Source organism: Sinocyclocheilus anshuiensis, unplaced genomic scaffold, assembly GCF_001515605.1.
Source record: "Sinocyclocheilus anshuiensis isolate Anshui unplaced genomic scaffold, SAMN03320099.WGS_v1.1 scaffold1944, whole genome shotgun sequence".
Lineage (NCBI taxonomy): Eukaryota > Metazoa > Chordata > Actinopteri > Cypriniformes > Cyprinidae > Sinocyclocheilus > Sinocyclocheilus anshuiensis.
Window position 1 is genome coordinate 6,051 of NW_015557177.1, and position 8,162 is coordinate 14,212.

At 48.5% G+C, this 8,162-nt stretch overlaps 1 pseudogene; it reads right to left on the minus strand.

The window, feature by feature from the left end:
* Positions 1-3,868: 3,868 nt before the first annotated feature.
* Positions 3,869-6,050, minus strand: LOC107678478 (uncharacterized protein K02A2.6-like; annotated as a pseudogene).
* Positions 6,051-8,162: the final 2,112 nt, after the last annotated feature.

Here is an 8,162-nt window from a genome sequence, read left to right on the forward strand (position 1 = left end):
CAGACAGACTTACTGAAAATGCAAATTAATTCTCTGCCAGCAGGAGGTTCTTTAAAGCGGGAGAAACAGAGGTTCCCCTTCAGGAACTCGTGCTGTCGGAAATGCTTTGGGAACGCCCCCAGCGTGACCATGGTCTGAATCACATATGAAATCAGTCCAATAGATGGGCGAGACGTCATGGGCGGGTGACGTTGCGACCCAGACAGCATTCAGGCTGTGTGTTCCTCCCTGCCCGCGCTGACTGGAAGCTGACTGCCGGCAACAACGAGCGTTTGTTATTGCCTTGCTTCGCTCTCGGAAGGCTCTCTTTGAGGAGGGAGCCTTCACTGGCGTTTCTCGCGGCGCTGGCCACGCTTTCGCCGAGGCAGATCAGCGGCTGTGCTCGTGGTGTTCGCATATGAATCCGGTGGAGGGAATGTAGACGGGCGAGTCCCTATCTTCTTCCTCACCTACCAGATCCAGCGCCCGCTCTCGGGGTTCGGAAGCCCGCGCTGCGGTTTTTTCCCCCCGGTGAGAGGGCTTGACGCTCCACCTGTCTTCCTCCGAGGAGGTTGATATGGAGGGCGTCGATGAGCTCGCCAGTTGCACAAGCATCAGTTACACAAGCATATTATGTCTATATTATTATGAGCAGCATTTACTGGGGAGCTTAGCTCGCGCAGTCAGCTTTCGGAAATAAGGGGCTGATTGTGCTTCTCCCTGCTGAACGCTCCGCTCCCGCTCTGAGGAGCTCGCGGTTCGGTCCCGCTATTGCTGAGGCACGGCGGCGATTCAGATCGCGGGTATCGCACATGGATCTAGCAGATAGGTTGGAGACGGCTCGCCCTTTCTCCGCCTGCACTCCCTAGATCCAGCGCTCTCTCTCAAGGCTCGGAAGCCCGCGCTGCGGTTTCTAACCCCTCTGAGTGAGCGCTGGCTGCTGCAGCTATTTGTCTCCGAGGAGATTGATTTGTTTGTGTGACCAAGCGGCTCGCGCGCTGCCGAGGCAACGCATGTATTACATCATTTCAGTTTTGATGTGAATCTTACCACACCAGACCGTGTTTACTCGTTTGGCTGTTTGGCTGCATTTAATTCTGAGGAATTAAATGAGGTATTTATCTGACTATGAGAAGTTAGATATACAGGGGCTCTTGGGATAAAATTTCTCGAGTAAGAGCACGTGTTTACCTCTCTTCCTCCGAGGAGGTTGAGGTGGTCAACAGGGGCTGCTGGGCGGGAGCAGCCCCAACCAACCGTGTTCCAGCTCCTCATATAGGAGCCGAGCCGGCCGGCTCCCGGGCGAAGGCTTCTAGTAGAAGGCGAATCTGCGGACCATCATTTCCACTGGATAGTCTAAAGCTAAAACGTCCTGATGCCTAAGGCCCAGGACTTCTGAGGGCCGGCCCCCTCTGGGGAAGAGCAGTGTACACATCATTATACGGTGCACATCTCTCCTCAGTGCCCTCTGGAGATCGATCTGCCAACCCTGCCACCTACGGTGCTTCAGGGTGTAGCGGTCTCCGGCGAGCGCTTCTCTCAGTCACCACCCGGAAACGTAGCGGTACTAAGAGACTCGCTACCTCTTTGGAGGTTTCTAGAGCAGCTAGTTCGGCCGTCTCCTGCCACTTCGCCGCCTAAGAGGCTCGCTACCTCTTGGGAGGTTTCTAGGGCAGCTAGTTCGACCGTTACCTACCGGTCCACCGCTTCAGGGCACCGACCTAGCCGCTCTAAGTGCATCAGAGGCCAGTCTCGAGAGACTGGTTCCCTTAGTAGGTCACCTGGCGGCGTGGGAGCCCCGGCCAAGCTTGTCTTATTAGGTCCTGCCTCGAGCAGGCTCTGGCTCTATGAGTCTAGTCTTCCTAGGAGATGATGCGGGCCTGAGGACCGTCATTTTCAATAGGAGACTTCAGCTTAGAAAGTCCTGATGCCATGGCTCAGGACTTCGGAGGGCAGGCCCCTCTGGGGAAGAGCAGTGTAGGTTGTTGAGACCATTCTCCAATCCAGAGCTCCCTCTACGAGGAAACTGTATGCCCTGAAGTGGAATATTTTCATTTCTTGGTGCGGAGACTGCCAGCTCGACCGCGAGCTCGACCCAGTTTACTGCCCAGTTTGTACAGTGCTGGAGTTCCTGCAGGCCGGTTTCTCTGCAGGGTTGACCCACTCCACCTTGAAGTCTACGTGTCGGTGGCCAGTCAGTGGACAGACACCCCCTAGTTACACGTTTCCTCCATGGTGCGCTGAGGCTGAGGCCTCTGGCCAGAGAAGCTTATGCTAAGCGGTGGATCAGGATGCTTTTTCATAGCCTCGAGTCCTCTGATGTCCCCTCTTCTTTAGGGGTCAAGACTCACTCCTTCTGAAGTTGGCCTTCGGGTGCTGCGGGATGTCCCCGCCTACTTTGTCAGCTGCCTTCCTGCATTCTGCGCCACTCCTGGCTCCTTTCTCTCGCCTTAGCTGTGCTCTTCCACACTAGGCAGGGATTTGTAAGTCTGTCCGCGTGTGCATACTCGTTCCCAAAGTGTTTCCGACGCAGCTCGAGTTCCTGAAGGGGAACGTCTCCAGGTTACGAATGTAACCATGGCTCCCCGAGGGAACGAGACGCTGCGTCTCAGTGCCATACTTCTGGCATCCCTGTGAGCGCTTGCTTCATTCCTAGAAGCGGACGCCGGTTCCACCGCACGTGCTTTTATAGCTTCCTGGTCGCAACGTCACCCGCCCATGACGTCTCGCCCATCTATTGGACTGATTTCATATGTGATTCAGAGCATGGTCACGCTGGGGGTGTTCCCAAAGCGTTTCAGACGCAGCGTCTCGTTCCCTCGGGGGAACCATGGTTACATTCGTAACCTGGAGACGTTTCCCCGGTAATGGCTGTACACAAAGCAGCGCTGAGCTCACAAACGCTGCTTTATCAGGCATATAACATGCAAGATTGTTATGTTTGTGCACTTACATAACATAAGACAGACACTCAGATCAGAGCTTAGCTTAAACACGACTTTACTGAACAATTGCAATTATCACATTCAACACTAGAGTGCGCAAATGCAGAATACTTTCTTTTTTTAGTTACTGACTCAATACACAACAGTTCCTCCCCTCCAGCCTTGATGTACTCACTTCAAGGCGCACAGAATTATTGAACACAAATAACATAAAGAGCATTGGCATACAGAACAGTCTCTTTCCTTTCTTTTACAAAACAGCAAAACAGCTTATTGAGCTATGTCAACAACTATGACCATTGTTTTCATATAACTTCTCTTGCTTTTTGTTCATGGCATCTGCCAGTGTATATACAACTACAAGTCCAGCCTGTTAGGTAGTCTACGAATGCGCTCAGGATAACGTCTCACCTGAGACTCCACATTTTGGGGAAGAGATAGTGAGCTGGACGGTTCCACAATTTCTGGTCTAGTCACCTCAGTGGCTGTTGATGGAGCCTCTGCTGTCATAAGTGCATACTTGTCCGAGCATTGTGAGGTTTCCGCACTCTCTGTCGTGTTTTGAGGAGAGTTAACCTGTGTTGCGGTTGCGTCCAAAAGCTGATCAATGTGTCTACGCCAAACTATGTTAGTACCCACTCGTACAGTGTAAGTGAGAGGTCCAGTCTTAGACAATATTGTACCGGGTTGCCACTTTGGGTGTGATTGTCTATAATCTCTAGCAAGCACATTTTGACCAACTTGCAGGGTCCTGAGCACAGAGCGTTTCGGATTTTGGCTATACTGCTTGGTTTGTGTCGGCGCAAGTCAGGTTTACGTAAGTCTAGACGTGAGCGGAGACTTCTTCCCATAAAGAGTGTGGCTGGAGACTGACCTGTGGTTGAATGAGCTGAGTTCCTATAGGCCAAGAGAAAGTTTGCAATCTTTTCTTGCAGTGTTACTCTCTACCCTCCCATGGCTTTCAGAGACTGTTTCAGGGACTGAATAAAGCATTCAGCCAGGCCATTCGTTGCAGGTTGGTAAGGAGCAGATGTAGTGTGCTTAATTCCATTGCCCTTAATAAATTACTAGAATTCCTCTGAGGTAAACTGTGTACCATTATCGCTGACCAAATGCTCTGGTAGGCCAGTGCGGGAGAACAATGTGCGAAGCAGTTCAACAGTCTTTGTGGACGTAGCGTTTTTGACAAGAAATACCTCTGGCCATTTTGAATATGCGTCCACTAATACCAGGGACATTTTGTCAAGGAAAGGTACCGCATAGTCAATGTGGACTCGCTGCCAGGGACTGGTGGGAAATTCCCACACAGGCAAAGGTGCTACTTGTGGCTGTCGTTGAATTTGCTGACACCCAGAACATGTTTTAGCTAGATCTTCTTGACCAGGCCACCAAACATAGCCTCTAGCCATGCTTTTCATTTTAACGACACCTAAATGTCCTTCATGTAGGGCAGAAAGGACCCTGGCACGTAGCTTGGGTGGCACGATCACTCGGGTACCCCACATGAAAGCTGTTCACGGCGGTTTGAGTAGTCATGAAGCTGTGGATCACCTTTAGCTGGCCATCCTTTCATGGTCAGATCAAACACCTTGGCCAATACAGGATCTCGATTTGTCTCCCGTTGAATTTGAGCACTCGTGACAGGCGGGGGATCCATTTTAGTTATGTGAAACATATCCGTGTCATCCTCGACCTCCTCTGGTTTCTCCTGAGGAAGGCGCGACAATCCATCTGCATTGCCATGGGACTTTGTGCCTTTGAACTCAATTGAATAGTCATGACTACCAAGGAATAACGCCCAACGCTGTAGTCGTGCTGCTGCCATCACCGGAACACTTTTACTAGGGCTGAAAATAACCACTAAAGGCTGATGATCAGTAATCAGAGTGAAGAGTTTCCCATAGAGGTACTGATTAAACTTCTTCACTCCCCATATTAAGCTTAGAGCTTCTCGATCAATCTAGGCGTAGTTGCGTTCTGCAGCAGTCAAGGACCTAGATGCAAATGCGATCGGTCTCTCAGATCCATCAGTCATTTTGTGAGACAATACAGCGCCTATTCTGTATGGCGACACATCGCACGCAAGACGCAAGGGAAGACTAGGGTCATAGTGTGTTAACACAGTCTCTGAAGTAATCAATTGTTTAGCTGCTTTGAAAGCCGTGTCACACTCTTTGGACCACATCCATTTGTTTTCCTGTTGTAGCAACGCATTCAGTGGATGTAGCACTGTGGACAGATTTGGCAAGAATTTATGATAATAATTCACAAGTCCAAGAAATGAACGAAGCTGGTTCACATTTTCTGGTCTTGGTGCCCTCAAAACAGCATTGATTTTATCTGGGGATTTGTGAAGGCCATCCTTGTCAATTTGGTGTCCACAGTACTCAACTGAGTCTTTTTTGCTTTTTCACATTTGCTTTTGTTCGCTCTCAGTCCATACTGCGCAAGCATTTCAAGAACAGCAGTCAAGTTTGATAGGTGGGCGTCATCGTCATGGCCAGTGACTATAATATCATCTAAATAGCACTGTGTGCCTGGAATCCCTTGCAAAACTTGATCTATGGCTCTTTGCCACAGCACTGGTGCTGATGACACCCCAAAAACGAGTCTGTTGTAGCGGAAGAGACCCTTATGTGTATTTATTGTCAGGTAATTTTTCGAAGATTCTTCTACCTCCATTTGTAAATACGCCTGGGCCAGATCGATTTTTGAAAAACGCTGTCCACCTGATAGTGACGCAAAGATGTCCTCAATGCGAGGCAATGGGTACTGGTCCACCTGCAAGACTGGGTTAATTGTGACCTTGAAGTCACCACGAATTCGTACCTCCCCACTTTTCTTGACAATTGGAACTATAGGTGTGGCCCAGTCAGTCCAGCTTACTTTAGACAGGATTCCTTGGTCTTCAAGTCGCTTTAGCTCAGTCTCCACTTTTGGGCGTACCGAATATGGGACAGGGCGTGCCTTGTGAAATTTTGGCTGCACATCACTCTCAATAGTAAGCCTTGCCTTTATGTGCTTCAATGTTCCAATGCCATCTTGGAAGACTTGTGCAGATTGCTCTAGCACATGCTCTAATTTGTCTTGTACAGAGCACGTGGTTACCTTGGGGGTAACTTGCATGGCTTTTATGGATTGCCAATTGAGCCGAATGCTCTGTAGCGAATCAGCTCATGGGGAAATATGAATAATTAATCATAACTAGTTATAATTAATTATAAATATTTAGATCCGCTGTAGATATTTAGCTGACCTCTCAGGGTCAACTGTCTGTCAATTCTAAGAACGTTAATTTCCTGGTTAAGGGAAATAACTTTCTTACTGTACAATTCTACAAAGAGCTTGTAGCATAAATCTGCATGATTAAGTGACTCCAGTTATGAGCAAACAATGAACAACGTCAAGTGTGATACAAATACTGATTTGTTAAATCAAATGAAAAATTGTGTTTGATTGGTCCAGACGCCACAGCTCCTAAGCCATTCACATCCAAATAAGGGTACTCCACCCTTTTTCAGCACATAAGGGGGAAGTCGTGGCCTAATGGTTAGAGAGTCGGACTCGTAACCCAAAAGGTTGCGGGTTCGAGTCTCGTACCGGCAGGGATTGTAGGTGGGGGGAGTGAATGTACAGCGCTCTCTCCCACCTTCAATAACACGACTGAGGTGCCCTTGAGCAAGGCACCGAACCCCGAACTGCTCCCCGGGCGCCGCAGCATAAATGGCTGCCCACTGCTCCGGGTGTGTGTTCACGGTGTGTGTGTGTGTTCACTGCTGTGTGTGTGTGCACTTTGGATGGGTTAAATGCAGAGCACTAATTCCAAGTATAGGTCACCATACTTGGCCACATGTCACGTCACATGTCACATGTCACGTCACTAAAGGTCCAGAGTGCGCTTTTTGTTTTCACATTTTACTCTGACCTTAAGTTTTCCCATTGGAGCAATTTTCTCTCCTGTGTAGGTCTTAAGCATTATGGAAGTGCGCCTCAATTTCAGTTTGTCAAAATGGCCTTTGTAATCCTTGTATGAAATGATTGACAGCGCTGATCCTGTGTCAAGTTCCATAGGAGTCACCCAGATAATTTTGCGATCTGTCTCTTTAAGAGAATGCAGCTCAATGTATGAAAAGCCTGCTATATCAGAGTTGTCTGAGTCAGGTTAATCCAGTTCATTTATCTTTGCATTTCTTTTTGCAAACGTCCTTCTCTTCTTCTGATTTGATTTTGTTTTACACATTTTCTGTACGTGTCCCTTTCTATTACCTTATCTGCACTCCTTCTCTTTAAACCAGCATTCAGCAGGGTCATGTGACTTTTTACCACATCTGAAAAATACCGACATTTTGTCACTTCGCTTTGTTGCAAATTTGTTTACGTGACATTCAGCTGACGCCTTTCTTTGCAATTCCAGCGCATCTCTAGTGCTCGCGTCAGAGTGAGTTCTCTCTCAGTAAGCAGCCTCTTTTGCATTCTCTCACTGTGCAGAACGCAAACAAGTCTATCTCTGAGCACGTCAGACAATTCGCCGAATTGGCAGTGCTCTGCGAGCTTCCGGAGCTAGGCCATGTACTCCGATACGGATTCTGTCTTTTGTTGACCGCTTATGAAAGCGAAAACGCTCCGCGATTATCAAGGGCTTTGGATTCAAATACATTTGCAGCACGTCAACAATTTCTTTAAATGTTTTCTCAGCTGGCTTTGCTGGTGCAGTTAAACTGCGCAAGAGGTTGTATGTTTTCGCCCCCATTACACTCAAGAGAACGGCCACTTTTCTCTCGTTCCCGATGTCATTGGCTAAACAATACTGTTCAACTCTCTCCACATACGTCGCCCAGTCTTCCACCGTACTGTTAAAAGCATCCATTTGTCCGACACACCCATACATTTTCGTTTCTTCTTTTGTTTTAGTTGATTAATGCATATCTCCTTTAAACAACTCTGATGCAGTTTACTCAGTTAGGCCTACATGTGCCCTCCGCCATCTGTAGCAGACATTTTCAGCATCTCTTTCGCGGTAGGCTTCCAGTCACACAAATGCTTCCAGTCTCTGTAGTTTGTTGCACGAGACGTTCCTTGTTAACGTTCCTTTTAAATCTCGTCGCCAGTTCTGTTATGTTTGTGCACTTTTTTCTTTTGCTGCGGCGCCCGGGGAGCAGTTGGTGGGTTCGGTGCCTTGCTCAAGGGCACCTCAGTCGTGGTATTGAAGGTGGGAGAGAGCACTGTACATTCACTCCC